General features: G+C 41.8%; 1 pseudogene across 1 annotated transcript; it reads right to left on the bottom strand.

Annotated features, from left to right (window-relative positions):
• Positions 1-2,466: 2,466 nt before the first annotated feature.
• LOC311115285 (B-cell receptor CD22-like) lies at positions 2,467-6,388 on the bottom strand (annotated as a pseudogene). Its single transcript has 9 exons — positions 6,184-6,388; positions 5,759-5,980; positions 5,294-5,563; positions 4,788-5,051; positions 4,391-4,654; positions 4,121-4,211; positions 3,954-4,008; positions 3,636-3,870; positions 2,467-2,579 (listed from the first exon to the last, which is right to left on the bottom strand). The product of its transcript is annotated as a B-cell receptor CD22-like (transcript).
• Between the last annotated feature and the right edge of the window lie 12,473 nt (positions 6,389-18,861).

Genomic DNA, 18,861 nt, shown 5'->3' with positions numbered 1-18,861 from the left:
GACAAAATGGTGGACTGTTATTTTTCAAAGGTCAAAAGGCTCAAATCAAGCAATAATCTCACTACTTGGTCTGAACTCTTTAACTGTGAGTATAATTATTAATCGTTGAACTTTCCGGAATGATCCATCTCTGTGTTCCGGAATGAAATCCCCTGGCTGACGGAATTACCCTCAACACTCAAAACATCCATATTGTGTCCTATAGATAATATAATGAGGTAAATGGAACTCGACCAAGACAATCGAAATGCCTTGGAAACACGTGAGGTAAAGATGGCGTGGGGGAAAGATCCCGAATCTCCTCATTGGCCCCCAGCAAAATTCACTTACATTTAGGCTATTATTTATATGTGTATTTCACTATATGTTGAGGTAGAAATGGGAGTATAATGCTATGGTGTGTGTTTTAAAAATGACAATGAATACTATTTAATGTAACTGGTTGTGTGTCTAGGTGCTGGACATTGCTCCTTCTGAAAGTGTCTGTGTATATTTTATACAGACATGATGATGATGAAGGTGAATAAACCACTATTGCTCTACAAACCAATGGAAATGTATTATTTGTAGTTACTGTATGTACTGTACAGTACAAGAGGTGTGATTTTGAAAGCTTTCCATTTTTCTCCACTGAAGATACTGTTATAACAAGGTAAAAACAATGACAATTAAATTTAATCTTAAAAGTTGCAGAATTTTTTTTTTCACACTACACACTTCAGTTTATTTTATTTAAATGTTTATAAAAGGGATAAGAAATGTTGCATCAAGTAGTTGCATCAGGACATTGAGGCAATTTTACCATAACTGTCATAAAACTAATAAAAAATGTAAATGAAAATATCAAGCAAACGTATATTGTGTGTATCATCTTACAGTACTTTATATCACAATAGAATAGAACAGAAACAGTATAGAAGAAATGTAATGTTCTTAGCCTTCAAATAAAATCTCAGAAGTTTGATTATTAAAAAATATATATATATATATAACATAAAATATATATATACAGTGCATTCGGAAAGTATTCAGACCCCTTGACTTTTTCCACATTTTGTTACGTTACAGCCTTATTCTAAAATTGATTAAATAAAACAATTTCCTCAGTAATCTACACACAATACCCCAAAGCGAAAAGCGAAAAGAGGTTTTAAGCAAATTTATTACAAATAGAGCTCCTGAGTGGTGCAGTGGTCTAAGGCACTGCATCGCAGTGCTAACTGTGCCACTAGAGATCCTGGTTCGAATCCAGGCTCTGTCGCAGCAGGCCGCGACCGGGAGACTCATGGGCGGCGCACAATTGGCCCAGCGTCGTCCAGGGTAGGGGAGGGAATGGCCGGCAGGGATGTAACTCAGTTGATAGAGCATGGCGTTTGCAACGCCAGGGTTGTGGGTTCGATTCCCATGGGGGGCCAATATAAAAAAATATTAAAAAAATGTATTCACTAACTGTAAGTCGCTCTGGATAAGAGCGTCTGCTAAATGACTAACATGTAAAAAAAAATATAAATGTAAATAAAAAACGGAAATACCGTATTTTACAACTTGATTGGAGTCCACCTGTGGTAAATTCAATTGATTGGACATGATTTGGAAAGGCATACACCTGTCTATATAAGGTCCCACAGTTGGCAGTGCATGTCAGAGCAAACCCCAAGCCATGAGGTCGAAGGAATTGTCCGTAGAGCTCTGAGACAGGATTGTGTCGAGGCACAGATCTGGGGAAGGGTACCAAAACAAGTGCTCAGCATACGTGGGAACTCCTTCAAGACTGTTGGAAAAGCATTCCTCATGAAGCTGGTTGAGAGAATGCCAAGAGTGTGCAAACCTGTCATCAAGGCAAAGGGTGGCTACTTTGAAGAATCTAAAAGATAAAATATATTTTGATTTGTTTAACACTTTTTTGGTTACTGCAGTATTCCAAATATGTTATTTCATAGTTTTGATGTCTTCACTATTATTCTACAATGTAGAAATAAAGAAAAACCCTTGAATGAGTAGGTGTGTCCAAACTTTCGACTGGTACTGTATATAGTTAGTAAAATATAACTGGACATCAAAGCTACTTAAGAAATACAAAGCAACATTATTGTCAAAGTTCTTGTGTTCAGATTCTGGGTTTGCTTCAACATATCTTTTTTGATATTACTTAAAAGATGTAACTTAGAAAATATTTACCTTAAAAATATTTACAAGGTACCCCCTCTTATTCAGCATTGTTTAAAAGACAAGACTGACCCTAGATCAACACTCCAACTAAGTTTGAATAGAGTAATCTGTTGGTAGAGCACGGTGCATGGGTTCGATTCCCAATGGGGCCACCGGCACGAAAAATGTATTCCCTCATAATTGTATGTCGCTTTTGATAAAAGCGTTTTCTAAATTGCATATCTTATGATATATTATTATATCACTTAGTTGGACTACAGCTCCAGATATACAGGGTTTTTGTCAAACTTTTTGTGTTCAGGTCTTCTTGGTTCTGGGTTTCTTGTGTTCAGGTCTTCTTGGTTCTGGGTTTGTTGACTGTACTGTAGATCACAGAGGAGTACTCCTCAGCTGCTTGTGCTGCTGCTCGTCTGAAGAGAGAGAAACAGAAATGAAACAGAATCTGCTTTCCAAAAAACCCCATCTTATACTCTTTATAGTGCACTAGGGCCTAAATGGCTCTGGTCCATAGTAGTGCACTAAATAGGGAACAGGGTTCCATTTGGAATTCAGTTTGAACAGTTCCTCAAAACCATCACTCTCTCATTATAGACGTCATAGTAATTGTGTTGAGATGTCCATTGTTGGGTTCGTAGTGTAAGGAAATCCCATGTAAACAATGAGTGGTCACTAGGGCTCAACTGTTCTGCTTATTGATGACCTCATGGTCTTCTCCAATAAGCAGCAGGACATGAATTACCTGAATTACTACCAAATCTTTTAAAAAATGTATGTAATTGGCAATTTTTTTGCGATCTCCCTTATTTTTGAGAAACTATCCCCAACCAGCGATTCACTTCCTCATCCTTGTTGTGCAGTAAGTGGGCTCCAAAAACACCCCAAAACATCCTCTAAGAAACAAAACCTATAAGTAGTCTATAGTGATGCATGTCTTTAAATTTTTTACATATGAAATTGTGTCATTCCGAACTTTATCCTCACGTTATGTTCCATGTTGTTGCGACTCGAATGATGCCTCTGGTCCATTCTAGCAGCAGGCTACACTGAGAATGGAACAGTTGGACAGGGGAAACTGTCACGCAAATTTGAATTTAATGTTGTGGATAAACTTTGGAATGACACAATTTCATGTGTACAACTGAAAAATCTAAAGACCTGCATCACTATACTGAGAGCATTTCAGTTTCTAAAAGGACGTATTTGGGTGTTTTTAGAGCATTTGTTCATGTTTATTCAGAGCCTCTGTACTGCACAACGAGGATGAGGAAGTTAATTGCTGGTTGGGGTAAGTTTCTCAAAAACAAGTGAAATCGAGAAAAAAAAAGGTGTCTATACCCTTCTATAACATACCATTTACATCAGAAATAGACATTTGGTTATAAATGATATAACTTATCCTTTAATGCAGTGTATTCACAATGTTCTAGTGTTGGTTCTATGTTATTTTATTGAAAGAATATGCTCACCGGGTGTCAGCACTGGGACTGTTGAATTTCACAGCATCGTACTGGACATCCTCGTCCTGTTTCTGGGTTGAGGCAGCTGGTCGGTGGAGTACAGAGGCACTTCCTGCTTTTTGGAGCTAGAGAAGTGGACGCTGGCGTAGTGAACGTCATCCTGATAGTCTGTGTCCGCTCTTTGTGCTGCAGTAGGGGTCATGACCATGCCTGAGACGTTGTCATACACTGGACTAGAGTCTCCCTGATGGAGAGAGAGGACAGACAACATAAGGAGTAGAAATGTTCCACAAAGCAATACAAATAATCTGATTCTAACAGACTCACCTGTACATTCTCTGATGTGTCTCTTCTGTCAGAGGTGGATTTGGAGGCCTTCTTCCTGGTTTGCACATTAATGAATTAATTTATTCTTGAATGAATTAATGAATTAATTAACGAATCAAGTTATTAAAAAAGTGTTAGAGTGAAATAATATTTAAAAGATCACTCACCTGAACCACATGAAGCCAGAGAGACAGAGGATGAGAACCAGAACAACAACTATGATTCCTACAGATGCAGTCATAACTGAGGTTTGTTTCCCTAAATGAAAATATGGATGATATGAGTACTGGCATATTATAAACTGAAAATATTTGTTAAGTGATCTAATCTCAACGTATACATATTTTTTTTAAACTAAGTAGGATATGCCAACGTATAATTACTAAAATGAGCTTGAAATGTCATTTTGTATTGAAATATTGAAGGTGAAAATTCACCTGGTAAAGTTATCATCAGAACTGTAGAGTTCCTAGACCCTCTTCCATTCCAGGCCTCACAGTGGTAATGTCCATTGTCCTTAGACTTGAAGTTACTTATGTTGTAGATCTTTCCAAATGCATTTAGAAAAGTCTTATTTTGAAAGTACCAGGTGTATTTGTCCACAGGTGGGTTGGCATCACTGCTGCAGGTCAGAGTCACTGCACTGCCCTCCACTATTTCACCAGAGGGACTGATTGACACTGAGGTGTTCTTTGGGCCATCTGGTGAACAATATGTAACAACAGTATTTTAAATAGTGTTTTACATGAGGAGCATCGTGAAACTTAGACTTGTGATTGAAATATTAATTCAAATGTGATCCTCTGATCAAAAGATGAGGTTAGGTGTACTAACACTGAACGTCCACAGACAGATAAGAAGAGTTGAGGCGTCCATATTTATTGTCAGCCTCACAGTAGTATTCTCCACTGTCCTCAGAGCTGATGGTTGTGAAATTGTATGTCTTTTCAGATCCTGTCAGTGAAGCTCCATTCTTCTTGTACCAGGTGTATTTGTCCACAGGTGGGTTGGCATCACTGCTGCAGGTCAGAGTCACTGAACTGCCCTCCACTATTTCACCAGAGTGACTGACTGACATTGAGGTGCTTTTTGGGCCATCTGGTAAAGGAGAATTTGTCAGAGGGTTAGGACAGTAGTATATTTATGACAGTAGTATATTTACAAATGACATGTTATGTTAAAAATTAATGATCTGTTAAGTCAGAGAACTATCTAAAACTATAACTTACACAAAACGTTAACAAATACACATTTGGAGATGCTGTGCTTTAGGACTACTTCATTTAATTACAATTGTTTTGCTACCTTAGCATTCAGACACTGAGCTGTACTTTACTCACACTTCACATCCATGTTGATGGTCGTAGACCTGTCTGTCCCCATCTCATTCTGGGCCACACAGGAGTACTCTCCAGTGTCTGATGACTGGATTTGATTGAAGACATGCTGTGGTCCTGTCATACTCTGATAGCCACCTCCATTCTTCTTGTACCACCAGGCGTTACTCTGCACAGGTGGGTTGGCATCACTGCTGCAGGTCAGAGTCACTGAACTGCCCTCCACTATTTCACCAGAGGGACTGACTGACACTGAGGTGTTCTTTGGTTTATCTGATAGAAAATATGAATGTCCGGAAGTGGTAATGTCACAATACTTAATTATAATCATAATAATTTAAAGTAATATAGACGATGAGTAAAAAAAGCCTTTTTGTTCTGTAATGATTGATAAAGTAAGACCTGTCTCTTTTGCCTGAATGCATGATACTTGCTGAGTTGAATACTGTACTATTGTACTGTACTCACACACTGCAGGAGAGTGGGGAGCCTCACGGCCTTTTACAGCACAGGAGTAGCTGTCTGCAGTATCAGGATAGACTGAATAGGGGGAAGTGTTGTCAGTTACTATCTGTCCGTTCTTGTACCAGATGTAGGTGGGGTTACCAGTCAGAGGACAACTGGTGGTGCTACAGGTCAGTGTCTTCCATGTTGTAGTCTGTGAATAAGGAGTCACCTTCACCTGCAGATCTGGAGTAGACAACATAAATCTGAATCACCTGTTGTCTAGTGTCATCACATGATGTAATACATTCTCAAACAGATCAATAAAGACATGACAATTGCTATATAGACATAGTATCATATTATTTGTATTTCATAAATACAAACAAAGACAATTTTCCTGAACTAAATGGAATTCAACAGTTTAGCTTTATTGAATGTAACTGTACCTGTGACAGACAGAGTGACTCCAGGATAGCCACTATATTTCCCTCCATTCTGATCTGTTATAAATCTGAACTTGTACATAGCTGAGTCACTCTCTCTCAGGTATGTGATAGTCAGGGTGTGGCCATTTGTGTCTCTATGGTACTTCACACGACCTTTGTAGTCTAGGTCATCACTCAAACTCACATAATTCTCCACAGCATACATTTTAGTGAACCAGAAGGTTCTTGTGACTGTACCACTGGGATATCTGTAAGAGCAGGACAGTTGCACTGTTGACCCCTTCAAGGCACAAATACTCTGAGTGGTGTAAGTCACACTCCAGCCATACTGACCCAGTACCACTGAAACACAGTCACACAACACAATGGTATCAGAATTAATCCAAGGCCTATTAGCTCACACTTAGAGTAGAGTTGAGTGTGAATGGAAACCACGGTAAGTATCACTCAGTAAGGTGTAAAAGATAACTATTTAAGTGAAGTGGAGACGCCTAACAGAACACACCAGAATAACATTATGATTCTTATCCTTTTAGAAATGTCTGTAGATTGTTAAACAGAGCAACTAAAAGATAAGAATGAGACCATACCTGCTACAGACCAGAGAAAGACCACCAACACACTTCCTGCTGTTCTCAAGGCCATTGTTGCATCTCCCACCCTGCAGTCTTAGAAACATAAACAACAACTCACTCTATAGCTGGTGAATAACTACACCTGATACATTGAAGTATAAACTGTAAATGGGGTACAGGGCCTCATTACTGAAAATGAACCAGGCTCATATTGTGTTGTGTTGTATTGTGCTATATGGTTGTCTATGTGAATACTGTCTGTCTGTAAGTCTGTTGCACTATGTATGTAATGTGTGTGACGTGTTGCATGTCTGTCTACATCTGTCTATTTAAGATTACATGCTCTCTGATGCAAAAACAATTTCCTAATGGATGCAATAAAGACATCAACAACAACACCAACAACAACATTCACTTACTGAACAGATCTGTAGTACTGTAAACACATATTTCTACATTGATTGTTCTGAAGCTGTTTTATTCTCAGAACCCCAAATATAGGAGGATAAATGTTCAATCCTCTACGGTCCGTCAAGCTGTACAGCAGCCTAAAGACTGACCACAAGGTTCAATGATAGCTCCTATCTGTCAGGGGTGGAGTGTAGTGGGATGTGGAATCACACGCAGGACACAGAGATATAAATCCAAAGCTCTTTAGTGAAGTCCGTAGTGCACGCCAAAACCGGCAACAGGCCACAGGCGAAAACAAACGCACACTAGACAGTCAAAGTAAGTATGCACAACGTGCAGGACTCTCTATTACAACCCGAAAATAAGAGAGAACAAAATACAGAGGACCAAACAACCACACGACAGCAGAACAATTACGCACAACCCCTGACCTAACACAAGGGAACTAAATAGGGTGCCTAATGAAACTAAACAACGAACAGGTGTGACAAACAGACAAAACCAATCAAACAAGAAACATCGAACGGTGGCAGCTAGTACTCCGGAGACGACGACCGCCGAAGCCTGCCCGAACAAGGAGAAGGGGCCGCCTCGGCCGAAACCGTGACACTATCCCCAAGCTGTGAGGCTAAACAGCAAGTGATTCACAAGAACATGCACACACACACAAACACACACATATAGCATATGTAGTGAAGGCCCATAAAGTCTAGAGTGCTGGTAGTTATGGATGTAGAAAAGTTAAAACACACATCCTACACATTACGACTCTTCAACGAGTCGGACGCGAAGGATATTCTACAGACACCCGACAAGGCCAAAATCCTCATCATTCGCATGAGAAAGAGACAGAGATATTGTGGACGTAGGTAGGGGTGCCTTGTAAGGATCTGACGGCGAGCAAGAAAACGACCTCTTCCATCAATCCTATTAGCCAATGTTCAATCATTTGAAAATAAATTGGACGACCTAAGATCAAGATTATCCTACCAACGGGACATTAAAAACTGTAATATCTTATGTTTCACGAGTCGTGGCTAAACAAAGACATGGATAACATACAGCTGGCGGGATATACGCTACATCGGCAGGAAAGAACGGCTGACTCCGGTAAGACATGGGGTGGCGGTCTGTGTACTTTTTACTTTTAAACTCGGACAAAACAGAGATGCTTGTTCTGGGTCCCAAGAAACAAAGAGATCTTCTGTTAAATCTGACAATTCATCTTGATGGTTGTAAAGTCGTCTCAAATAAAACTGTGAAGGACCTCGGCGTTACTCTTGACCCTGATCTCTCTTTTGACGAACATATCAAGACTGTTTCAAGGACAGCTTTTTTCCATCTACGTAACATTGCAAAAATCAGAAATTTTCTGTCCAAAAATGATGCAGAAAAATTAATCCATGCATTTGTTACTTCTAGGTTAGACTACTGCAATGCTCTATTTTCCGGCTACCCGGATAAAGCACTAAATAAACTTCAGTTAGTGCTAAATACGGCTGCTAGAATCCTGACTAGAACCAAGAAATTTGATCATATTACTCCAGTGCTAGCTTCCCTACACTGGCTTCCTGTTAAGGCAAGGGCTGATTTCAAGGTTTTACTGTTAACCTATAAAGCGTTACATGGGCTTGCTCCTACCTATCTTTCCGAGTTGGTCCTGCCGTACATACCAATACGTACGCTACGGTCACAAGACGCAGGCCTCCTAATTGTCCCTAGAATTTCTAAGCAAACAGCGGGAGGCAGGGCTTTCTCCTATAGATCTCCATTTTTATGGAACAGTCTGCCTACCCATGTGAGAGACGCAGACTCGGTCTCAACCTTTAAGTCTTTACTGAAGACTTATCTCTTCAGTAGGTCATATGATTGAGTGTAGTCTGGCCCAGGAGTGTGAAGGTGAACGGAAAGGCTCTGGAGCAACGAACAGCCCTTGCTGTCTCTGCCGGGCCGGTTCCCCTCTCCACTGGGGTTCTCTGCCTCTAACCCTGTTGCAGGGGCTGAGTCACTGGCTTGCTGGTGCTCTTTCATGCCGTCCCTGGGAGGGGTGCGTCACTTGAGTGGGTTGAGTTACTGACGTGATCTTCCTGTCTGGGTTGGCGCCCCCCCTTGGTTTGTGCTGTGGTGGAGACCTCTGTGGGCTATACTCGGCCTTGTCTCAGGATTGTAAGTTGGTGGTTGAGGATATCCCTCTAGTGGTGCGGGGGCTGTGCTTTGGCAGAGTGGGTGGGGTTATATCCTTCCTGTTTGGCCCTGTCCGGGGGTTTCTTCGGATGGGGCCACAGTGTCTCCGGACCGCTCCTGTCTCAGCCTCCAGTATTTATGCTGCAGTAGTTTATGTGTCGGGGGGCTGGGGTTAGTTGGTTATACCTGGAGTACTTCTCCTGTCTTATCCAGTGTCCTGTGTGAATTTAAGTATGCTCTCTCTAATTCTCTCGTTCTCTCTTTCTCTCTGAGAACCTGAGCCCTAGGACCATACGTCAGGACTACCGGGCATGATGACACCTTGCTGTCCCCAGTCCGCCTGGCCTTGCTGCTATTCCAGTTTCAACTGTTCTGCCTGCGGTTACGAAACCCCTACCTGTCCCAGACCTGCTGTTTTCAACTCTTAATGATCGGCTATGAAAAGCCAACTGAGAGACCTGAGCCCTAGGACCATACGTCGGGACTACCGGCCGTGGTGACTCCTTGCTGTCCCCAGTCCGCCTGGCCTTGCTGCTATTCCAGTTTCAACTGTCTGCCTGCGGTTATGGAACCCCTACCTGTCCCAGACCTGCTGTTTTCAACTCTTAATGATCGGCTATGAAAAGCCAACTGAGATTTATTCCTGATTATTATTTGACCATGCTTGTCACTTATGAACATTTTTGAACATCTTGGCATGGTTCTGTTATAATCTTCACCCGGCACAGCCAGAAGAGGACTGGCCACCCCTCATAGCCTGGTTCCTCTCTAGGTTTCTTCCTAGGTTTTCGCCTTTCTAGGGAGTTTTTCCTAGCCACCGTGCTTCTACACCTGCATTACTAGCTGTTTGGGGTTTTAGGCTGGGTTTCTGTACAGCACTTCGAGATATTAGCTGATGTAAGAAGGGCTATATAAAATAAAATTGATTGATTGATTGATTGATTTGTAAACAATAGCTGGTGCATAAAATCGAATACTAAGGAAACTTAAATCCGTTCTACCTCATTTCTACCAGCATGTTAAATGTGCAACCAGAGGAAAAAAACTCTAGACCACATTTACTCCACACACAGAGACGCGTACAAAGCTCTCCCTCGCCCTCCATTTGGCAAATCTGACCAAAACTCTATCCTCCTGATTCCTGCTTATAAGCAAAAACTAAAGCAGGAAGCACCAGTGACTCGGTTAATAAGGAAGTGGTCAGATGACGCAGATACTAAGCTACAGGACTGTTTTGCTAGCACAGACTGGAATATGTTCCGGGATTCTTCCGATAGCATTGAGGAGTACACCACATCAGTCACTGACTTCATCAATAAGTGCATCGATGACGTCATCCCCACAGTGAGCGTAAGTACATATCCCATCCATAAGCCATGGATTACAGGCAACATCCGCACTGAGCTAAAGTGTAGAGCTGCCGCTTTCAAGGAGCGGGACTCTAACCCGGACGCCTATAAGAGATCCCGTTATGCCCTCCAACGAACCATCAAACAGGCAAAGAGTCAGTACAGGACTAAGATTGAATTGTACTACACCGGCTCCGACGCTCGTCGGATGTGGCAGGGCTTGAAAACTATTACAGACTACGCTCTCCGTAGCCAATGTGAGTAAGACTTTTAAGCAGGTCAACATTCACGAGGCCTCAGGGCCAGACGGATTACCAGGACGTGTACTCCGAGCATGCGCTGACCAACTGGCAAGTGTCTTCACTGACATTTTCAACATGTCCCTGACTGAGTCTGTAATACCAACATGTTTCAAGCAGACCACCATAGTCCCTGTGCCCAAGAACACTAAGATAACCTGTCTAAATGACTACCCGTAGCACTCACATCTGTAGCCATGAAGTGCTTTGAAAGGCTGGTCATGGCTCACATCAACACCATGATCCCAGAAACCCTAGACCCACTCCAATTAGCATACCACCCCAACAGATCCACAGATGATGCAATCTCTATTGCACTCCACACTGCCCTTTCCCACCTGGACAAGAGGAACATCTACGTGAGAATGCTATTCATTGACTACAGCTCAGCGTTCAACACCATAGTGCCCTTAAAGCTCATCACTAAGCTAAGGACCCTGGGACTAAACACCTCCCTCTGCAACTGGATCCCGCCCCCAGGTGGTAAGGGTAGGTAACAACACATTTGCCACACTGATCCTCAACACGGGGGCCCCTCAGGGGTGCGTGCTCAGTCCCCTCCTGTACACCCTGTTCACCCATGTCTGCATGGCCAGGAATGACTCCAACACCATCATAAAGTTTGCTGACGACACAACAGTGGTAGGCCTGATCACCGACAACAATGAGACAGCCTATAGGGAGGAGGTCAGAGACCTGGCCGTGTGGTGCAAGGAAAACAACCTCTCCCTCAACGTGATCAAGACAAAGGAGATGATTGTGGACTACAGGAAAAAAAAGAAGACTGAGCACGTCCCTATTCTCATCAACAGGGCTGTAGTGGAACAGGTTGAGAGCTTCAAGTTCCTTGGTGTCCACATCACCAACAAACTATCATGGTCCAAACACACCAAGACAGTCGTGAAGAGGGCACGACAAAGCCTATTCCCCCTCAGGAGACTGAAAAGATTTGGCATGGGTACTCAGATCCTCAAAAAGGTTCTACAACTGCACCATCGAGAGCATCCTGACTGGTTGCATCACCACCTGGTATGGCAACTGCTCGGCCTCTGATCGCAAGGCACTACAGAGGGTAGTGCATACGGCCCAGTACATCACTGGGGCCAAGCTTCCTGCCATCCAGGACCTCTATACCAGGGGGTGTCAGAGGAAGGCCCTAAAAATTGTCAAAGCCTCCAGCCACCCTAGTCATAGACTGTTCTCTCTGCTACCGCACGGCAAGCGGTACCGGAGCGCCAAGTCTAGGTCCAAAAGGCTTCTTAACAGCTTCTACCCCCAAGACATAAGACTACTGAACATCTAATCATGGCTACCCGGACTATTTGCATTGCCCCCCCCCCCCCCCCCCCTTTTACGCTGCTGCTACTCTGTTTATTATCTATGCATAGTCACATTAACTCTACCCACATGTACATATTACCTAAATTACCTTGACTAACCGGTTTCCCCGCACATTGACTCTGTACCGGTACCCCCTGTATATATCCTCCCTACTGTTATTTTATTTTACTGCTCCTCTTTAATTATTTGCTATTTTTATATTTTACTTGTCTATTTTTTACTTTTTTTGTTTTCTTAAAACTGCATTGTTGGTTAAGGGCTTGTAAGTAAGGATTTCACTGTAAGGTCTACACCTGTTGGCAAATACAATTTGATTTGATTTGATTTGGTATAGATGTCAACCCTACTCCCTATCAGTCTGGTCCTAAAGGATCCTCAGCTAAATCCACTGTGTCACACACACATTTTAAATACTTTATTTGAATCCACCAATTAAATTGAACATTTCAAAGATCCCTGAATGCATGGCACTCAAGGGTACAGAAAGCACCTCCTCCAAACAGCTAGGCTGCCCACGACAGCTGAAACAGAGCAGTACCTAGACAATTGCTTTGCCCTAGTTTTTGTCAGGACCGCAATCTGGAGGCCACACACTGCAAGCCTGTGTGAGTGGCCGAGACTGACAAATATCAGCGTCACCAGCTTGCACCTCCACCCGAGGCAGCTTCTCTGCAAAGGCCTGCTCCATGTAGCCGACAAATTAGTAGCCCACTTCGAAAATGAGCACCTCCCCCTAGCCTCCCCCCACTACAACAATATCTGTCGTAGTTGGCACACAGGAAAACACATCATCATCAACCTCACACAAGAATGTTTATGCATGTGTGTTGTTGATGAGACTACTTGTCTCACCTCGCTGGCTATCAGGTCAACAAGGCGGTCATGTCTAACAATGTACAAATCCCCCGCACACACACACACACACACACACACACACACACACACACACACACACACACACACACACACACACACACACACACACACACACCAAATGCTATGTCTTTTTTACCCTGGTTAATCATCTCATCCCTATGTAGATCCACACTCCTACACTGAGACACTTTATGAATACTGGCCCTGATGTAACAACCAAAACACAGCTCAAAACATAACAAGAAGTAAAATGATACATTACCCTCAAGTATATGACTAATGATTAAAAATAAATAACCAAAACTATATTTCAAGATATTGTCAAGAGTACTTACAGAGTGATTTGAAGGGGAGAGGTATTGTACAGTGAGTCAACATACTGGCAGTGTGTAGGAACTGCTAGTAAGTGTCAGTTTCATTGTTGATACATATTTAAAGTAGTCAGGACACAAGTAGCTGATACAGAACTGTCCTCTCCTTCCTCTATAAGACATTAACATGCATGAGGACCAGAACAGCATGTCAGAGAAGGGAGGTTACAGTAATAGAGTTGGCTCTACATTACTAAAATGGACAAAATGTCCCCATTTCCACTTTTCTTTAATACAGAACCATGTTAACGGAAATTAAATTAGCATAATAGAAAAATCCCCATACAAATCTGTCAGTTGAAGCTAGAGATATCTGGTTGTTTTGCATTAGATGCGTCTCAATCCACCGCGTCCACCGATGTCACACTTCTGCATCTGCCAGGTGACAGAGCTAAAGCGGTGTTTGTCAGACCATGAGACATCCCAAAAATCTGTCTTCTCATAAGATTTTTCTCTACAACCCCCACAAGCGTTTTGGGACTCGTCTGAAGTCGGTACAGTCGATCTGCCAACTTCTGTCTGTAGCATCCGAACAGTTTGGGCTAATATATGGAAAGGTGAGACTCTCACAAACACGTATGTGTAGGTTGTTTTGCTCTAGGAAGCCCACAGGCCTCACAAGACTCGTCTGAAGGTCCCGGTACCAGTTGTAAAAAAATATGGAAGTATATACAGTATGCAGACTGTTCAGTGCCAAAAATACGGGTTGAAATACATGTAAAAATCTAATTACAAAATCCTGATCTTTTTTATATATCTCAGAGATAAGGTTTCTTAAAATTCAAAATCAAATAGCTAAATTATCCTTGGTATGACCTTCTTAAAATAAATCCATATAGGAGGCACTCTTCCATCTGGTCTAAAAAATGATATCCTCTAGAAGAAACACTCATCACCATTGATGGGAGCCATCCTCCTGGGCCTGGGAGGGAGAGAGACACACACACACAAACAGTATGAAAACACAAGCACCTGCATGCCTGTGCTCCTTCTGTAATTTGTCTGTCATTTTGTACATTTCAAAAGTTGATATGAGTTGATTGGTAACACTTTAGAATAACTCATAATTATCCCATTATAAATGCTTATATACGTATGTTTATAAATGATAGTTGATGTTTTGACAGAGACAGATGTCCTTACCCTGTGGAGACTTACTGGGAGGCTGAGGAGGTGTTGAGGCCTCGAGGGTTGGTCCTCTGAGGAGAGGGAGGGGTTCTCTGCATCCAGTGGTCTGGGTACCTGATCACCAGCCTGGTGCTATCCAGCTCCACCCCATGTACAGGAGGACAAACATAATGCACAGTCCAAATACATACAATGGAACCAATAGCATAGTCCCAAAAGTACAATGGGACTAATAGCACTGTAACAAAAGTACAATGGAAGCAATAACTTTTTTTTCCTTTGCCGCCAGAAAGGACTTGCATCGTTGTACTTTTCTCTCTGTGTTGGACAATGGTGATACTATTTATGAGCAAGCCTCAAGCTCTACACTGAAGGCTCTTGACTCTTTGTATCATGCAGAGACGTCTAACTCACCATTGTGATCTCTACAGTGCAGTCAGCTGGACATCATTAGCAACACGCAGGCTCAAACTCTGGTACATTCTTATTCAGATCCTTTAAGGAAAACTGCCATTTTATCTATCCTCTATTCTAGCACGAAATGAGAACACATACAAGATCAGATCTCAATCTTGTTTTATGTTAACAGTCACGAAAATTAGAACCAAGCATGGAAAAAGGTCCTTACATTACTCAGCCCCCTGATCTTGGAATTCCCTCCAAGCCAACCTAAAACTCCAGGACCTGGTGTCCCTGGAGGAGCTCAAAGGACAAATAGATTAACAGGTTGTTGAAACATGTATCTGTTTCTAGTTGTCACCCCATGTCACTAGTTTTCATTGCCTTGTGTAAGGAAGCCTGTTGTTTTACACCACACACACATGCATACACACACACACACACACACACACACACACACACACACACACACACACACACACACACACACACACACACACACACACACACACACACACACACACACACTGTTTGTCTGCTGTTGTATTTGTGCTGTTGCCAGTGTCTTCTGTCTGTCTACCTTTAGTCATAATTATTTTTGCCCTCGTCCCCACAGGAGGCCTTTAGCCTCGCTGTCATTGTAAATAACAATTTGTTCCTAATTGACTTGCCTGGTTAAATAAAAGGTTAATTCTAATCTGACATATGGAATTGTTTTAAGATGGTCATACTATAGATCATTTAGCTGTTTGATTTTGCGTCAATCAACTCAAGCGGGTTAAATAAACGTGTTCCTAAAAGTACAATGGAACCAAAAGCATAGTCCGAAAAATACAATGGATGCAAAAGCATAGTCCCAAAAATACCATGGAACCAATAGCATAGTCCCAAAAGTACAACGGAACCAAAATTATAGTCCCAAAAGTACAATGGATCCAATAGCATAGTCACAAAAGTATAATTGAAGCAAAAGCATAGTCACAAAAGTACAATGGAACCAATAGCATAGTCACAAAAGTATAATGGAACCAAAATTATAGTCACAAAAGTACAATGTAACCAATAATATAGTCCCAAAAGTACAATACAATCAATAGCATAATCACAAAAGTATAATGGAACCAATAGCATAGTCCCAAAAGTATAATGGAACCAATAGCATAGTCACAAAAGTATAATGGAATCAAAATTAAAGTCACAAAAGTACAATGGAACCAATAGCACAGTCACAAAAGTACAAACTAAATAATTGAAAGCACATCTCACATAGTTGAAGGCATTTTGACAGCATTATGTTTCATCCCACCACTCACCTGGAGCCTCTCCAAGGCGAGAGCGGCCATGTTGGCATTCTTGAAGTTGATGAAGGCACAGAATCTCTCACGTAGAACACTGATACTCTCTATCTACCCACACCTGCAGTACAGAACATATAATTAGAATGTAGAACTCTGATACTCTCTATTTCCCCACATTTACAGTACAGAACATAGAATTAGAATGTAAAAAAATGATGATTCCCTTTCCATAAATGTCATTGGATTAGAATGGTGGACCGGTGGCCATTTTGTGTTAACCATTTCAAGTGTTAATGTTATGTTACTTGATGATTATCACACCACATCATGTAAGAAACAAAGAAAGTCACAGCAAGAGAAGCCTAAGCAGTGAACGTGGAGATAGATATATATAGAAATAGAGTTGTAGATACAGAACTAAAACAGATAGAAATGGGGCATGGTGTTCGTACGTTTTGAAGAGGTCCCATATTTGTTTCTCAGTGAGGTCCACGGTAACGTTCCCCACCCAGAGAGAGGGACAGGGGGACCTGAGGACGAGAGGAAAGGAGGGAGGGGACTATGGTCAGAACACATCCATTAAGATGTTAAAATGACACCAATTGCACTGGTGTTATCCAGACCTGGGTTCAAATAGTATTTTAAATCGTTCAAATATTTTGAGCGTTTGCTTGAGCCTGCCTGGAGTGCCAGATGTATGTTTTTTGCACTTTTGGGACTGTCCCGTTAGTTCCATTGTGCCAAACAAGCTCAATCTTTAAGTACAGCTAGTTCAATTATATGAAATACACTATTTACACCCAGGTGTGGTTCCCACCGCTTCTGCCATTGTAGCCTTGTACAAGGCAAATAAACGGCTAAATTGCTAATGCTACCTGGGTAATGCTCCGAGGCTTACCCAGTGTTCCCAGACTGTTGCGTATATAGCGTGTCAGGGGGGTTGGGTGCTATGACAGTAGTAATACTCATTTCTGTTGTACTGATAAATAAAGAGCTATTCGAAGGGACTTTCATTTGGAAAATTCCTTGTGGATGATGTTGAATACATGTGCTATGACAATTGTGGTGAATGATACTGCAACACTAATGAAGGGGTTATGACTGGTTTCATAAAGGTGTAATGTCTACCCCCTTCATATGATGTGGTCCTGAGGGAATATGTGACATTATTTTATCATATTATCATCATGGCTGACCAAGGGCCTGTTGATGAGAACCATTATTATGAATGTTTGATTGCTGCATGCTATTTAGACAAGTCATTTATGTCAATCACCAGTAATACATAAAATATGCCCATGGTACACATTTCAGACTGATTAACTCAAGAAGGAAAATGTGTTTGACAGTTTGACGTCTCAATGTGTTACTCAACGGTGTTGGTTTTGAAGAAGTCAGCAAGAACAATCACAGGAAGAGAGGTTTCTTGTGTTGCAATCTTACCCTTTGCCGCCTGTGCCTTCACCAAACTCTGTCAAAATTGTCATAACTGCAGGCTTACTCAGAATGTATGACAATAGATCCATTTTGATCCAATAATGATCAACTAATGATCAAATGTTAACTGTCATTTTCTTGTTAAAACTCTGGATAAAATTGGACCATCCTTCAGACTCAGTCAAAATGGTATAGCCATGTGTCTCATGCCGGGTACATAATGGTACATAAAAACATTGATTTGGGTATGTTATTACATGAACAATTGAAGTTATATGTTATTCTTTTAAAAAGTTTTGCTCACCTGACAACATAATAACCACCAGAAAACTTATTACAGTGAACAAAAATATAAATGTCCCATGTTTCATGAGCTGAAATAAAAGATCCAAGAAATTTCTCATACGCACAAAAAGCTTATTTCGCTGAAATGTTGTGCCCAAATTTCTTTACGCATCTGGTTAACAGGTCAGGGTTCCATAGGCACAGGCAGAACAGAAAAAAACAACACAGGCCCTGATGTAACAGCTAAAACACAGGCCCTGATGTAACAGCTAAAACACAGGCCCTAATATCACAGCTAAAACACAGGCCCTAATGGACATTCAGAGACTTGTCCTGAAGCCATTCCTGTGTTGTGTTGGCTTTGTGCTTATGGTCGTTGTCCTGTTGGAAGGTGAACCTTCGCCCCAGTCTGAGGTCCTGAGCGCTCTGGAGCGGGTTTTCATCAAGAATCTCTCTGTACTTTGCTCCGTTCATCTTTCCTTCAATCCTGCCTAGTCTCCCTGTCCCTGCCGCTGAAAAACATGTCCACACCATGATGCTGCCACCACCATGCTTCACCGTAGGGATGGTGCCAGGTTTCCTCCAGACGTGACGCTTGGCATTCAGGCCAAAGAGTTCAATCTTGGTTTAATCAGACCAGATAATCTTATTTCTCATGATCTGAGAGTCTTTCGGTGCCTTTTGTCAAACTCCAAGTGGGCTGTCATGTGCATTTTACTGAGGAG

The sequence above is a fragment of the Coregonus lavaretus genome, assembly GCF_964263955.1.
Source record: "Coregonus lavaretus genome assembly, contig: HAP1_SCAFFOLD_920, whole genome shotgun sequence".
Taxonomy (NCBI): domain Eukaryota; kingdom Metazoa; phylum Chordata; class Actinopteri; order Salmoniformes; family Salmonidae; genus Coregonus; species Coregonus lavaretus.
The sequence above is the reverse complement of the archived record's forward strand: the minus strand, read 5'-3'. Positions and strand labels throughout refer to the sequence as shown.